This window comes from Prenolepis imparis, unplaced genomic scaffold (genome assembly GCF_030444845.1).
Source record: "Prenolepis imparis isolate NDT839.2.m4 unplaced genomic scaffold, iyPreImpa1.0 SCAF_35, whole genome shotgun sequence".
NCBI classification, from domain to species: Eukaryota; Metazoa; Arthropoda; class Insecta; order Hymenoptera; family Formicidae; genus Prenolepis; species Prenolepis imparis.
Window position 1 is genome coordinate 274,626 of NW_028141193.1, and position 17,519 is coordinate 292,144.

Consider the following 17,519-nt stretch of genomic DNA (forward strand, 5'->3'; position numbering starts at 1 on the left):
AAAACATCAATTTTAAAAATTCTGTATAATTACACCTGTATAGATACGAACAAAATGGAAAGCGGTACAAACGTCTGCAGGCAATTACAAAACAGCACCCATATGCAGAATTGAAATATCCCAAAAATGACATTATTAGTGGCACTGTCCGCACTTAGCACCCTTGTCACGTCCGGCTACTTAAATTTTTTCACTCTTATGCAAAATAATTCTAAGTTCTTATAACACCGTTCGAAATGCGCGCCAATGCCGGCCATGACATCTAACTCCGCCTAGTGCCTGAGCGCGGCGCTCCGCAGCACCTGGGAACTTCCCTACCACGGCAACTCCCTACTCTAGAGAGTTCCCCCACTCTCGGCCGCCGCAACCGAACTGCCGAAAACCGAAGGACCTCAGAGCGAGCCCAGAGGAGCTCAGTTCTAATCGCGCCGTCAAGCAGAGCAGTCACCTTTAAGACTCTCTCCGAATTCTAAAATTCAAATTCTAACTCTAAGATTCTAATTCTAATTCTAAGACTCTAATTCTAACTTTAAACTCTAAGATTCTAACTCTAAAATTTAACTTAGATACTTTGTATTACTCGTAGTGTTATACTAGAATAAAAGTATTATATATATATATATTCTAAATTCATTCTAAATTAGTTCCAACCTCGTGTATCTCCAAGCCTATATTATTTCTACAACGCATCTCGAATTCTCTCGCCTGCACACGCCGAATAATCCATTCCTAACAAATTATTATTCTATAACATAGAAATATTTTCTGAACCTCGTAGTGATTATTCAGAGAGGACGAACCGCTCATAATCTCTCGCCGAAAGCAACAACAAACAGTGAGGACCGCCGCACGTTAATTATTGCAGAAGCGAAACGACGTTCAGAACGTTTAAATTTTACAATGCCTAAAACACGCGTCAAATAATCCATTCCTAACAAATTACTATTCTATAACATAGAAATATTTCTTGAACCTCGTAGTGATTATTCAGAGAGGACGAACCGCTCATAATCTCTCGCCGAAAGCGAAGACACAGTCAATACAAACGTCAGCAGACGGTAACAAAACAGCGTTTACAGAATTAAAATTTCTTCATTATTAGTTGTAACATCAATTAACAAAATTCGATATATTTACACCTGTATTGCTTTCTGTTTTCTTTATACCCTTACAGGTGTAAATATACCGAATGTTCAAAATTGATATTAGAGCTAATAATGTCATTTTTGTACCGTTTTTTTGCAAGGTTTTGCGAAGGGTGCTAAGTGCGGACAGTGCCACTAATAATGTCATTTTTGGGATATTTCAATTCTGCATACGGGTGCTGTTTTGTAATTGCCTGCAGACGTTTGTACCTTCCATTTTGTTCGTATCTATACAGGTGTAATTATACAGAATTTTTAAAATTGATGTTATAGCTAATAATGTCATTTTATGAGAAATTTTAATTCTGTAAACGCTGTTTTGTTACCGTCTGCTGACGTTTGTATTGCTTTCTGTTTTCTTTATACCCTTACAGGTGTAAATATACCGAATGTTCAAAATTGATATTAGAGCTAATAATGTCATTTTTGGGATATTTCAATTTTGTATACGGGTGCTGTTTTGTAATTGCCTGCAGACGTTTGTACCGCTTTCCATTTTGTTCGTAACTATACAGGTGTAATTATACAGAATTTTATAAGTTGATGTTACAGCTAATAATGTCATTTTTTGAGAAATTTTAATTCTGTAAACGCAGTTTTGTTACCGTCTGCAGACGTTTGTATTGCTTTCCGTTTTGTTAGTACCCCTGCAGGTATAAATACACCGAGTTTTAAAAATTGATGTTACAGCTAATAGTGTAATTTTTAAGATATTTTAGTTCTGTAAACGGGTGCTGTTTTGTTACCGTCTGCAAACGTTTGTATTGCTTTCTGTTTTGTTTATACTCTTACAGGTTGTAAATATACCGAATGTTCAAAATTGATATTAGAGCTAATAATGTCATTTTTGGGATATTTCAATTTTGTATATGGGTGCCGTTTTGTAATTGCCTGCAGACGTTTGTACCGCTTTCCGTTTCGTTTGTACCCCTACAGGTGTAAATACACCGAGTTTTAAAAATTGATGTTACAGCTAATAATGTCATTTTATGAGAAATTTTAATTCTGTAAACGCTGTTTTGTTACCATCTGCAGACGTTTGTATTGCTTTCCGTTTTGTTTGTACCCTTACAAGTGTAAATATACCGAATGTTCAAAATTGATATTAGAGCTAATAATGTCATTTTTGGGATATTTCAATTCTGCATACGGGTGCTATTTTGTAATTGCCTGCAGACGTTTGTACCGCTTTTTTGCAAGGTTTTGCGAAGGGTGCTAAGTGCGGACAGTGCCACTAATAATGTCATTTTTGGGATATTTCAATTCTGCATATGGGTGCTGTTTTGTAATTGCCTGCAGACGTTTGTACCGCTTTCCATTTTGTTCGTATCTATACAGGTGTAATTATACAGAATTTTTAAAATTGATGTTATAGCTAATAATGTCATTTTATGAGAAATTTTAATTCTGTAAACGCTGTTTTGTTACCGTCTGCTGACGTTTGTATTGCTTTCTGTTTTCTTTATACCCTTACAGGTGTAAATATACCGAATGTTCAAAATTGATATTAGAGCTAAAAATGTCATTTTTGGGATATTTCAATTTTGTATACGGGTGCTGTTTTGTAATTGCCTGCAGACGTTTGTACCGCTTTCCATTTTGTTCGTAATTATACAGGTGTAATTATACAGAATTTTTTAAGTTGATGTTACAGCTAATAATGTCATTTTTTGAGAAATTTTAATTCTGTAAACGCTGTTTTGTTACCGTCTGCAGACGTTTGTATTGCTTTCCGTTTTGTTTGTACCCCTACAGGTATAAATACACCGAGTTTTAAAAATTGATGTTACAGCTAATAGTGCCATTTTTAAGATATTTTTATTCTGTAACGAATGTTGTTTTGTAATCGTCTGCAGACGTTTGTACCGCTTTTTGTTATGTTTGTATCCCTACAAATAAAAATATATCAAATCTAGGTCGCAGAAGCCCCCCCTCGTTGTCCGCCACCCTGACGTGCGGGGGCTCACCCTTCGCTAGATTTTGCGAAGAGTGCTAAGAGCGGACAGTGCCACTGATAATGTCATTTTTGAGATATTTCTATTCTGCATACGGGTGCTATTTTGTAATTGCCTGCAGACGTTTGTACCGCTTTCCATTTTGTTCGTATCTATACAGATGTAATTATACAGAATTTTTAAAATTGTTACAGCTAATTATGTCATTTTATGAGAAATTTTAATTCTGTAAACGCTGTTTTGTTACCGTCTGCAGACGTTTGTATTGCTTTCTGTTTTGTTTATACCCTTACAGATGTAAATATACCGAATGTTCAAAATTGATATTAGAGCTAATAATGTCATTTTTGGGATATTTCAATTTTGTATACGGGTGCCGTTTTGTAATTGCCTGCAGACGTTTGTACCGCTTTCCGTTTCGTTTGTACCCCTACAGGTGTAAATACACCGAGTTTTAAAAATTGATGTTACAGCTAATAATGTCATTTTATGAGAAATTTTAATTCTGTAAACGCTGTTTTGTTACCGTCTGCAGACGTTTGTATTGCTTTCCGTTTTGTTTGTACCCTTACAAGTGTAAATATACCGAATGTTCAAAATTGATATTAGAGCTAATAATGTCATTTTTGGGATATTTCAATTCTGCATACGGGTGCTATTTTGTAATTGCCTGCAGACGTTTGTACCGCTTTCCATTTTGTTCGTATCTATACAGGTGTAATTATACAGAATTTTTAAAATTGATGTTATAGCTAATAATGTCATTTTATGAGAAATTTCAATTCTGTAAACGCTGTTTTGTTACCGTCTGCAGACGTTTGTATTGCTTTCTGTTTCGTTTGTACCTGTAAAGGTACCTTTACAGGTACAAATATATCGAATGTTCAAAATTGATATTAGAGCTAAAAATGTCATTTTTGGGATATTTCAATTTTGTATACGGGTGCTGTTTTGTAATTGCCTGCAGACGTTTGTACCGCTTTCCATTTTGTTCGTAACTATACAGGTGTAATTATACAGAATTTTTTAAGTTGATGTTACAGCTAATAATGTCATTTTTTGAGAAATTTTAATTCTGTAAACGCTGTTTTGTTACCGTCTGCAGACGTTTGTATTGCTTTCTGTTTTGTTACCTGTAAAGGTACCTTTATAGGTACAAATATATCGAATGTTCAAAATTGATATTAGAGCTAATAATGTCATTTTTGGGATGTTTCAATTTTGTATATGCGTGCTGTTTTGTAATTGACTGCAGACGCTTGTACCGCTTTCTATTTTGTTCGTATCTATACAGTCATTTTTGAGATATTTCAATTTTGCATACGGGTGCTATTTTGTAATTGCCTGCAGACGTTTGTACCGCTTTCCATTTTGTTCGTATCTATACAGGTTTAAATATATCGAATTTTGTTAATTGATGTTACAGCTAATAATGAAGAAATTTTAATTCTGTAAACGCTGTTTTGTTACCGTCTGCTGACGTTTGTATTGCTTTCTGTTTTCTTTATACCCTTACAGGTGTAAATATACCGAATGTTCAAAATTGATATTAGAGCTAATAATGTCATTTTTGGGATATTTCAATTTTGTATACGGGTGCTGTTTTGTAATTGCCTGCAGACGTTTTTTACCGCTTTCCATTTTGTTCGTATCTATACAGATGTAATTATACAGAATTTTTAAAATCGATGTTATAGCTAATAATGTCATTTTATGAGAAATTTTAATTCTGTAAACGCTGTTTTGTTACCGTCTGCAGACGTTTGTATTGCTTTCTGTTTCGTTTGTACCTGTAAAGGTAGCTTTACAGGTACAAATATATCGAATGTTCAAAATTGATATTAGAGCTAATAATGTCATTTTTGGGATGTTTCAATTTTGTATACGGGTGCTGTTTTGTAATTGACTGCAGACACTTGTACCGCTTTCCATTTTGTTCGTATCTATACAGTCATTTTTGAGATATTTCAATTCTGCATACGGGTGTTATTTTGTAATTGCCTGCAGACGTTTGTACCGCTTTCCATTTTGTTCGTAACTATACAGGTGTAATTATACAGAATTTTTTAAGTTGATGTTACTAATAATGTCATTTTTTGAGAAATTTTAATTCCGTAAACGCCGTTTTGTTACCGTCTGCAGACGTTTGTATTGCTTTCCGTTTTGTTTGTATCCCTACAGGTATAAATACATCGAATGTTCAAAATTGATATTAGAGCTAATAATGTCATTTTTGGGATATTTCAATTTTGTATACGGGTGCTGTTTTGTAATTGACTGCAGACGTTTGTACGGCTTTCCATTTTGTTCGTATCTATACAGTCATTTTTGAGATATTTCAATTCTGTGTTACGTCCGGGGGTGCAGTTGCGGCGTAAATTTTACGAAATTTAAATCGCGACCTACGAACTCGAACTGCGGGGCGGACTACGTCGTATTTCGGAATTACTCCGGGGATACCCACGACGACAGGTATTTCCTTTATGGTCACGGTTGCGTTTTGGGAGAAAGGGAGCGTTTCGTATAGGTTCGATTACCGACGAATCAGTCCATGTATCCGCGGAATCGTTCGAGTGAATCGTTGACGGAGTGGAAAATAGTGATTACTGTATTACCATCCGAGTCGATACGGTAGGGTTCTTCACCACGGCGGTACAGAAGGTAAGCTCGTTGGCAATGATAACAAGGGTGGTCGATGTCGCGTGTTTTCGACAGTCGGTAAAAATTGCAGACTGAGCAAACGACTCCGGTCGGTACGTCGCCGATAACGAGGAGATGCTTAGCGCAAGTTAACCACTCAGATTGCACGCCAATAGGTAAACGCATACGGCAATCCGTACAGAGAGCGGCACTTGTTTCCCTATTAATAAAACCGATTATCCGTTGGCAATACGGGAGGTTATTTAGGGTTTCTTCAATAGTTTCTTCCTCGGAATCATCCTCGGGGAGGAGCAAAGTGGTGGGGATGTCCAAGTGTGACGGTATTATTGGACACATAGGAGTTAATTGTTTAAACTAATGTTAGTTAAAATAAATAATTGCCATGAGGTCGATTTGAATGTTCTAACACGTTCACGGAGTTTCTAGATATTCTGGAAAGATTTAGAATTTTCCAAAGGGTTGACTGTAGGATACCTACTGCAGTTTTATGAGGGCCATAAACTGACCCTTGATAAAAAAAAAGGTTTCGCACGATTTCTCTTTTTGGGAGATGAGAAAATTTAAGACGCGCAGAGAATATTCTGGAAACAACGTGGTAAGCTAATATTTCTAAAATTGCAAGAGAATTTATTAGTTATTATTGTTAAGTGATTCAAAAATGCGTAGACGTAGTTTCCGAAATAGATTCTTGTATTTCGCGGGTTCCCGGGCAGAAGGGAGGCTCGTGTTGTAAAGAAATATCTTGAGCACCTACCTTATTTAATTTCCAAGGAATGGACAATGACTGGATGGCGATGATCCGGGGTACCCGCGTTGTAGAGGGTGTACAGGATGCCAGACCTTTCTGCAGATACCTTGTACGGCGTGGATCGTTGTCCGGGATGTCGTTCAATGGCACCTTGGAATTCTTGATTTCGATCGCGTGCAATTGCGTAGGCCACTCCCGTAATTTAACGTCCGCGTGATTATTATTATTATTATTAATGCTAAAAGGCACGGAGTCGCCGAACAATTTATCGTATTCCGCGTCGTTATGATAGTCGATTCCAATGAAATTAGAGAGACCACGTGTTGATTCAGTGCGATGTAGTCGTGCTGTTATACGCTGTAGTTGATTCTTTCTTCCTGCACGGCGTGTTTTAGGCATTATAAAATTTAAACATTCTGAACGTCGTTTCGCTTCTGCAATAACTAACGTGCGGCGGTCCTCACTGTTCGTTGTTGCTTTCGGCGAGAGATTATGAGCGGTTCGTCCTCTCTGAATAATCACTACGAGGTTCAGGAAATATTTCTATGTTATAGAATAGTAATTTGTTAGGAATGGATTATTTGACGCGTGTTTTAGGCATTGTAAAATTTAAACGTTCTGAACGTCGTTTCGCTTCTGCAATAATTAACGTGCGGCGGTCCTCACTGTTTGTTGTTGCTTTCGGCGAGAGATTATGAGCGGTTCGTCCTCTCTGAATAATCGCTACGAGGTTCAGAAAATATTTCTATGTTATAGAATAATAATTTGTTAGGAATGGATTATTCGGCGTGTGCAGGCGAGAGAATTCGAGATGCGTTGTAGAAATAATATAGGCTTGGAGATACACGAGGTTGGAACTAATTTAGAATGAATTTAGAATATATATATATAACACTTTTATTCTAGTATAACACTACGAGTAATACAAAGTATCTAAGTTAAATTTTAGAGTTAGAATCTTAGAGTTAAAGTTAGAATTAGAGTCTTAGAATTAGAATTAGAATCTTAGAGTTAGAATTTGAATTTTAGAATTCAGAGAGAGTCTTAAAGGTGACTGCTCTGCTTGACGGCGCGATTAGAACTGAGCTCCTCTGGGCTCGCTCTGAGGTCCTTCGGTTTTCGGCAGTTCGGTTGCGGCGGCCGAGAGTGGGGGAACTCTCTAGAGTAGGGAGACTCAAGTTAGAAGAATACGATTACGGAATAATTCACAAAGCTGGGCGAGCAAACGCGAACGCCGATGCGCTGAGTCGTAATGTAATCCGAGACCTAACCGAGTCAGCGGAAGAACAAAAAATACACGCGATAAAAAAAGATGAAGAAAACGCCGACGATGAAAAAATTTATACGGAAGAAGAGAAAAGGCAAATATTGCATGAATACCATGATGCACCCCTAGGAGGACATCAAGGAGTCGAACGTTCTATAAAAAGAATTCGTCTAAACTACAACTGTCCAGGAATAACTAAAGACGTGGAAAAATATATAGCAAAATGTGAAGCGTGCCAGAAAAATAAATTGTCAAGAAGAATTAAAATGCCTCTAATAATCACTGATACGCCCACTAGGCCTTTCGAAAAATGTGCTTTAGATATAGTCAGACCGCTAACCGTCACAACAAAGGGAAATAAATATCTGCTGACATTCCAAGACAGCCTAACAAAATATAGCGACGCGATACCAATCCCAAATCAAGAAGCGAATATTTTACAATTAGCAAGAAATTCGTAACCAGAATTATTCTTAAACATGGTATTCCAGAAAAAATTCTAACGGATCAGAGTACAAATGTCCTCAGCGAAATTTTCAAAAACACATGCAAGTTACTTAAAATAAATAAAATACAGACAACTGCATACCACCCTGAAAGTAATGGCGCGTTAGAGCGATCACATCGCACGCTGGCTGAATATTTACGACAATATATTAACGAAGATCAAACCGATTGGGATGAATGGGTACTATACGCGATGTTCACCTATAATACGACACCGCATACAGCGATAGGATACACACCTTTTGAATTAATTTATGGACATCAAGCGGAACTACCGACAGCACTGACGAAACCTCCGAAGCCGACATATAACTATGACGACTACGCACAGGAATTAAGAGAAAGAATACGGGCTTCAAATCAACGGGGGAGAGAACATCTCAAAGATGAAAAAATTAAGGCCAAGAAATATTACGACAAGGACACCAAAATAACGCAATTTAAAATAGGCGGTCAAGTATTGGTTCATGACGAGACACTACGACGAGGACGATCGAAAAAACTTGAATCTCTATGGACTGGACCGTATATCATACTAGAAAAGAATTCTGAAGTAAATTATACTATAAAAAAAGGGAGGAAGACAATACGGATACATGTAAACAAGCTCAAGCAATTTATAGAAGCATAAACTAAAAGAAAATTACCTCCCCAACAAAACAAAATAAAATAGTATAATACTCAATTGCAGAATGCTTACCTGCTGGAACAGCAAGGTAAGAGCAAGACCATATGACACGGAACGCCCATACGAAATAGAAGAATTCAATCATAACCCAGGTCTATACTTTGAAAAAATAGGACGACTACATCACACCAAGGAAGCATGGAAACTCGTCATAAAATTGGATCTGGAAGCATTAACTCAAAGGTACGAGCAAATAGAAGAATATATACAACAGCATCAATTAAAATGTGAGGCACTGAAGTTTCATGTACAGTATTAACAAGACGCGTGTACCAACTTCGAGAATATCACGAAGAGAGAAGCGAAATATTTAAAAAGTCTCATGGCACAGATCCGAACCGTGAATATCCGAACCAGATATAAACCACCGACGAACCAACGCCGGGGAATAATAAACGGAATAGGTTCCATCGCGAAAAAATACCGCGAGGGTCATATTTTCCGTTCCCAGTCCACGCCGAAGACTGGTTACAAATAGAAAAATTTTAATTCTGTAAACATGTGCTGTTTTGTTATCGTCTGCAGACGTTTGTACCGCTTTTTGTTATGTTTGTATCCCTACAGATAAAAATATATCAAACCTAGGTCGCAGAAGCCCCCTCCCCCTCGTTGTCCGCCACCTTGACGTGGTGAGGGGTCTCACCCTTCGCAAGGTTTTGCGAAGGGTGCTAAGAGCGGACAGTGCCGCTAATAATGTCATTTTATGAGAAATTTTAATTCTGTAAACGGGTGCTGTTTTGTTACCGTCTGCAGACGTTTGTATTGCTTTCCGTTTTGTTTGTACCCTTACAGGTATAAATATACCGAATGTTCAAAATTGATATTAGAGCTAATAATGTTATTTTTAGGATATTTCAATTTTCTATACGGATGCTGTTTTGTAATTGCCTGCAGACGTTTGTACCGCTTTCCGTTTCGTTTGTACCCCTACAGATGTAAATACACCGAGTTTTAAAATTGATGTTACAGCTAATAGTGTCATTTTTTAAGAAATTTTAATTCTGTAAACAAGTGCTGTTTTGTTATCGTCTGCAGACGTTTGTACCGCTTTTTGTTATGTTTGTACCCCTACAGATAAAAATATACCAAATCCCAGGTCGCAGAAGCCAGTGAATCGAGTTTCCGAAATCCGCCGTTCATCTTGATCCTATCTTCATCATTCGTGCATGCGGTACGTTGAAATCATGAGAACTAGGCAAACCTAAATCGTAGAAGCCAGCGGTTCCAGTTTTCGAAATCCGCCGTACATCCTGATCCTATCTTCATCAAAAGTGCATGCGGCACGTTGAAATCATGGAAACGTAACAAATCTAGGCTGTAGAAGCCAACAAATCAAGTTTTCGAAGTCCGCCGTTCATCCTAATCCTATCTTCATGTGAGGTAAATGCTGTAAAGTAAATTCATGAAAACGTTGCAAACGTATATCGTAGAAAACAACAACACAAGTTTTCCGTTTGTACCCTACAAAAAAAATATACCGAATGTTCTATTTTGAGATTAGAGCTAACATTGTCATTCCTTGAGATATTATAAATCTGTAAACGGGTGATGTTTTGAATTGTTTGTAGACGTTTGTACCGCTTTCCGTTTCGTTTGTACCCCTACAGGTGTAAATATACCGAATGTTCAAAATTGATATTAAAGCTAATAATGTCATTTTTGGGATATTTCAATTCTGCATACGGGTGCTGTTTTTTGTAATTGCCTGCAGACGTTTGTACCGCTTTCCATTTTGTTCGTATCTATACAGGTGTAATTATACAGAATTTTTAAAATTGATGTTACAGCTAATAATGTCATTTTATAAGAAATTTTATTTCTGTAAACGGGTGATGTTTTGTAATTGTTTGTATACGTTTGCACCGCTTTCCATTTCGTTTGTACCCCTACAGGTGTAAATACACCGAGTTTTAAAAATTGATGTTACAGCTAATAGTGTCATTTTTTAATTCTGTAAACTATCACGTCCGGCCGCTAAACATTTTTCATTTTCTTATGTTTCTCATACAAATAATTCTAAGTCCCTTAGCGCTGTTTGAAAAGCGCGCCAGCGACGGCCATGATGCCTAACTCCGCCTAGTGCCTAAACGTGGCGCTGCGTAGCGCCTAGGAACTTTCCCACCACGGCGAGCGTTCCCACTACGGCAAGCGTCCCCCACCATGGGCCGCCGCAACGCCGAGCCGCCGAAACGAAGGACCTCAGATCAGTCCCAAACTTAGTCAGTTCTAATCGCGACTCCAACCAGAGCAGTTCTACTCCGACCGCTCTCTATCTTTAAATCCTAGTTCAAATTCTAACTCTAATTCTAAATCTAATAATAAGCTCTAACTCTAAGATTTGATTTCTTGTATTAAGTGCGTCTAGTGTTAACTTTAAATAAATTGTGTTTTATATTAACAATTCTAATATTTATTTGAAAATACAACCTCATCTTTAACCTCACGCGTTTCTAGTTCTACATCTTACATTCATTCTCAAAATCTCTAAATTCAGTTGTTGCTCCAGCGTGCACGTGTCGTATAATTCCTTATTAAATAAACTATTATTGAATTCTAGGCTGCGATTTAGAGAGGACGAACCGCTCATCGTTGCTAAACAATTCATTTCTTCTATTAAATTCTGGAACCTGTAGTGACTGTTTCGAGAGGACAACCCGCTCACAGTTATATACCGAAACAATAACCGACAGTGAGGACCGCCGCACGTCGACTTATTGTGAAAGTACCGCAGTCTCCAGAATGTTCTATATGATCTATAATGCCTAAGACACGCCGTGCAGAAAGGAAGAATCAGCTTCGTCGAATAGTTGCGCGTTATTACCACCCGGCAAAACCAAACGAATATTCTATTATTGGCACAGATTATTACAACGATCCTGAATACGAGGCATTATTCACCAAACACGTGCTACTAAGAGAGTGACCCGCGAAATTATCGCAAATCGACATCGAAAAACCTGAGTCCCCGCCAGTCGACATCCCAGAAAACGACCCCCGCAAATCCGGGTACCTCCAACGCAGAGCTGAAGCCTTGCACGAGCAATACGAGAAGCCATTCCAAAACATCGTGGAACTGCCACCCACCAACTACAAGCTCGACTAAAAAGTAAGTAAAAGAAATATCTCTCGTCAACTTATGATCCTTCGGTCACTTAAAGGTAACAATAACGTTTTACGTTAACTGTAAATGAACAACTTCTTCAACGGGCAAACCAAACTAAAATAGTACGTAGCTACAGAGTCATAAAAGTGAAACTCGGGTCATGATAGGAAAAAAAAGGGTCAGTCATAAAAGTGAAACTCGGGTCCGATAAAAAAAGGGTCAGTCATAAAAAACAAGGGAGCGATTTCTCTTTCCAAATTCTTTGGCTGGTTTCGCTTTTCGTGCTAGAATAAGAGAACGAATATTTTCCAATATTAACACGCTTTAATTGTTTAAACAATATATTGCTCATGTGTCCGCGTAGTTTCTCCAACTATATTATTCCACCCTTTGAGGAGGAAACAATCGAGACTGTCGAGACGATTTATTGTCAACGTGCCACCGGATACATTCATCTAGGTACGGACGCCGCGTTGTGCATACGTTGTTACTTCAAATTAAGCACAAGCGAAAAGTCTAATTGAGTAATTTCAGTAAAGCACCTCCTCATAATCGGCGAGTTGCCCACTGGAATAACGTGTTCCGTGTGTAATATGAATATATTGACACAAACTCGCGATCCACACCACCATTGTCTCATGTGTCAAATCGCATATCTAAAGTATCTCGACGGAGAAGAAACTCCCTACACGAACAGTGACGGCAATACAGTAGTGACCGTTTTCCACGCGATTAACAATTCGTTCGACAGATACCCAGAATACCTCTAACTAAACAACGCAAATTCGTCTTTCCTATTCACTCTTGTATCTATCCGTTCTTGACGCGTGACCATACATTCGGATAGCCTCCGTCGCGGGCAATCCCCGGAAGTAAATCTCCGAAAAGCGACGTTGTCTTGCGCAATAGTTCGAATACGTTGTTCGTGAAAATATATTCCGCGAATTATACCCCGCGACTCCCGCGCGGACGTAACAAAATGAATGTTGTTTTGTAATCGTCTGCAGACGTTTGTACCGCTTTTTGTTATGTTTGTATCCCTACAGATAAAAATATATCAAACCTAGGTCGCAGAAGCTCCCCCTCGGTTTTGCGAAGGGTGCTAAGAGCGGACAGTGCCACTAATAATGTTTTTTGGTATATTTCAATTCTGCATACGGGTGCTGTTTTGTAATTGCCTGCACGTTTGTACCGCTTTCCATTTTGTTCGTATCTACACAGGTGTAATTATACAGAATTTTTAAAATTGATATTACAGCTAATAATGTCATTTTATGAGAAATTTTAATTCTGTAAACGGGTGCTGTTTTGTTACCGTCTGCAGACGTTTGTATTGCTTTCCGTTTTGTTTGTATCCTTACAGGTGTAAATATACCGAATGTTCAAAATTGATATTAGAGCTAATAATGTCACTTTTGGGATATTTCAATTTTGTATACGGGTGCTGTTTTGTAATTGCCTGCAGACGTTTGTACCGCTTTCCGTTTCGTTTGTACCCCTACAGGTGTAAATACACCGAGTTTTAAAAATTGATGTTACAGCTAATAGTCTCATTTTTTTAAGATATTTTAATTCTGTAAACGAATGTTGTTTTGTAATCGTCTGCAGACGTGTGTACCGCTATCCGTTTTGTTTGTACCTTTATAGGTATAAATATACCGAATTTTGTTAATTGATGTTACAGCTCAGTGTGGCGATATGGACCGGGTTTTATGCGCATGCGCGGCCGAAACAACGGCGTATCATGTTAGCTATCAAGTGGGCGGTAAAGTCTTGGCGGCGGGCGGCAGGCCTAGTGACAGCTGACAGCGAGCAGTAAGGGTTAGTTAGGTAAGTCGATTAATTATAAATAATATTATTTATTATATATTTATTAATATAATAATATTAAAATGGATAACGTAGGAAAAGGAGCAATTAAAAAACAGAGAATTAGGAAATTTCAAAAAGCATGGCTAGATGAAAATATTTTTAAAGGATGGTTGGCTCCTCATCCTGTAGAACAGTGCTGGGATTTACTTGCCATTTACGGCTGTGCTATTACGTTTGATACGCACGTTCCTGAGACTATGTGCCGCGCTCCTTAATTACGAGCGGCCGGCGCTGCGTTGTTATGGCGCGAGCGAGGAGTGGGGGGCAAGAGGCGTGCGTCTCGAAATCTCGCCGTAAATGGCAAGTAAATCCCAGCACTGCTGTAGAAAATATAAAGCAATTTGTATAATATGTAATAAGACCATCAGCTGCTGCAAAACGGATTTAATTAAATATTCTGAAACATTTAAACATTTGGAAAATTCGAAAGAAATTAATTCCGAAAAACATAACGCGACTGAAAATACGCAAATATTATCACAAAAATTATTGCAAAACGCGAAATTGAAAATATTGTTCAAAACTTACGAAGTTGTAAATTTTCCATTTTAATTGATGAAAGCACAGATATTTCAGACACCAAAGTAATGTGTAATGATACTGTTTCCGCGATTTGTGTTATTCGGTCTCATTTTGAATCACAAAACATTAATTGTGTAAACTTTGAAGTAGACGCCAGGCATTTGGAACTGTATAACGCGCAAAATTTATATGGAGAACATGCACACCTGATGGTTCTTAATCATTTTGTTTTTTTTTCACTTTTAAATATTATTTTATTTTACTATTTTATTATTTCATTAATTTTATTATTTAATTATTTTATTTTGTAGAGTCACACATCTAGCCAATATTCTCTTAATGCATGTTAGTTATGTGTTTTTATAAACTTGTTTCTTTTCAGAGTTTTATTATTATTCTCTTTTCAGAGTCATAATATAACGTAAACGATAGATATTATTATTTTATTGTGATAAATATTAATCAGAAAAATTCTCATAAAATTCTTTCCATATCATATTGTCCCGCGTTATCATAATTTTCAGGATAAATTCTAAGAGAAAATTCTCTCTGTGTAGAAACGGGATAAGCTTACAATTAGATTAAACGTATTATATTTTTGATATAATTTTTTTAATAATTTTTATAATTTTTTTTCTAACTCGTTCCGATAAAATTCACGTAGAGAGCAACCAACGTCACGATTGCCGATAAAATACGAGTCTCGAGAGAACGTTAGTAGGAATACTATGCCGGTTCTAACCCAGGTCCTCTGAGGGGGGTGCGGGGCGCGGGGGGTTCTCCGTGGCGAGGGGTATGACGTCACGCGGGGCGGGGGTATCTCGTAGGCGCGGGGGCTGACGTCACGCGGGTGGAGGGGGATGTTTCGACAAAGGAGGGGGAGTTTTCTGAGTGCAATATTTGTAGATGGTATCTTTACGACTTTTTTATGAGGGGTCTTAGACATTTTCCCCAAAAAGGTATAGAACAAGCGCCGATGATTGACAATTTTGTACCCTCGTTAATATAATTTTATTATGAAAGCGCCGATGTCCGGCTGCTCGTCAACGGAGCGTTCTAGAGTTCATTAAAACTATGTTTTTCATTTTATGGACATTTTATCATTAGGAAAGGAATGAAGATTTTAAGCCGACGCTGCGACGAACATGTCAAACGTGATTTAATAGGCCTCTACCTATTTGCGTTGACGTTCGGCAGCTTTGTTATTTATGGAGGGGGAGTGGTAAAAAATTGTTACAAACAAAAGCCTTACGTAATTTAGAAATGGCTCTAAAAATGTGAGAAGACATAGAGAAAAATGGAATAAAAACCGTAACCCAATTAAATGCGAGAGTGTTCGGCGCTCAAATTACAAATATCGTAAGGACTTGATAGCAAGACAAACATTTTTTCGTTACTGAGCAATTCGCGGTTCCGCGCAGCTATAAATAGGCAGACGTTCGATCCAGTCAGGAGTGTGAACATGAATTTCGTGCGACGCGTGACGAATTACGACGCCAGATTACGATCGATGGGGGACAACGCGGAGATGCGTAGACACGGTCAATACTGCCGACTACTATACGTGCGATCGTTTGCGGCCCTTCGAATTGTGTTAAAACTAACGTGTTGATTAGTTTGATAGAAAGCCCGCACGGCGTCCGCTTTGAAAACGTGTACTCAAAGTCGCTGCAACAGCTAAAATATCGGTATCTGGAGAATTTGTTGACGTCGATCGATGAAATCGGCTATTTTACATTCTCCAATAACAGTGACGTCATTCCACCGAGCGAAGCATGTCCAAACTCGATTTTCGTTTTCGATGACGTGGCGTGTGACAAATAAAATACGATAAGAGAGTACTTTTCAATGGGACGCCACTCGAACGTCGACTGCTTCTATCTCTGTCAGACATACGCAAGAATACCGAAACATCTTATACGCGACAACGCAAACCTGCTAATCTTGTTTAAACAGGACGGTACCAACTTGAAACATGTGTACAACGATCACGTGAATACCAACATATCATATGAGGATTTCAGTGAATTATGTCGTACTTGTTGGCAGCAAAAGTATGGATTTCTAGTGATAGATAAGGATAGCTCACTTACGAACGGCCGATACAGAAACGGATTTAACGTGTTCGCGATACCGCAAAACAATTAGTCGTTGCCGATGTTCTGTCGAGAGAGGTGAAACACGAGCGTTCGATACTCTACCGACATGGCTGAGAACGATAATATTCGCGAACGTGAAAAGATAGCGAAGGAGATTGCGAAAACGAGTGAATCAATCCGCAAGAAACATCGCGCTTTGAAGACCGGTAAGATCGATGACGATATCGCGGTCAAGACCCATTTTAGACCTATTATTGAGCCGCTACAAAAGATTGTCGATCGCGGTGAAAAACGAGCCGGAAAGTACCGCAAAGATTAAAATCTTACCCATCAAGCGGTACAAGGAGGAGGAGGAGGAGGAGGAGGAGGAAGAGGAGAAGGATGATGCGACACCGAAAAAGAGGAAACGGTCAAACCCGAATCGCTCATCGACACCGCGTACATCGAATGCTTTACTGGATGAACCGATGATAACCTCTACACCGTTCGCGACAACAAGAATCGTACAACCTATGATACCCGAAACACTCGCAAACGAAAATGTTTTCGAAACCTCGGGCAGCACGCTCGAAACATCGTTTGTTCGAAACACATTACAAACGCTGGAAGGTCAAGAAATGTTGCGAAAGCACTTGGGACCACTGGGACAAGAGTACATGAGTACTCTCCTCGGTGGCGACAAAGAAAGGAAAATCGATCACGTGTACGGTGTCTATTTCAACAAGGATGAAATGCGTCTCGGTAACAAACGATTCGACATTGACAAATATGACTCTATAATTATAGACAAAGTGAAGTACATTGGTACACCAGGATTATACGAATTGATTCAAGAGAATTCCCGATGATGACATTTACACGGAGGATGATATGTTTAGCGCTGTGTTATATTTTTGGCGCGTGTTTGTTTATTTGGCGGCACAATGGCTTCGCAGAGGAAAGGCGGTTCGCT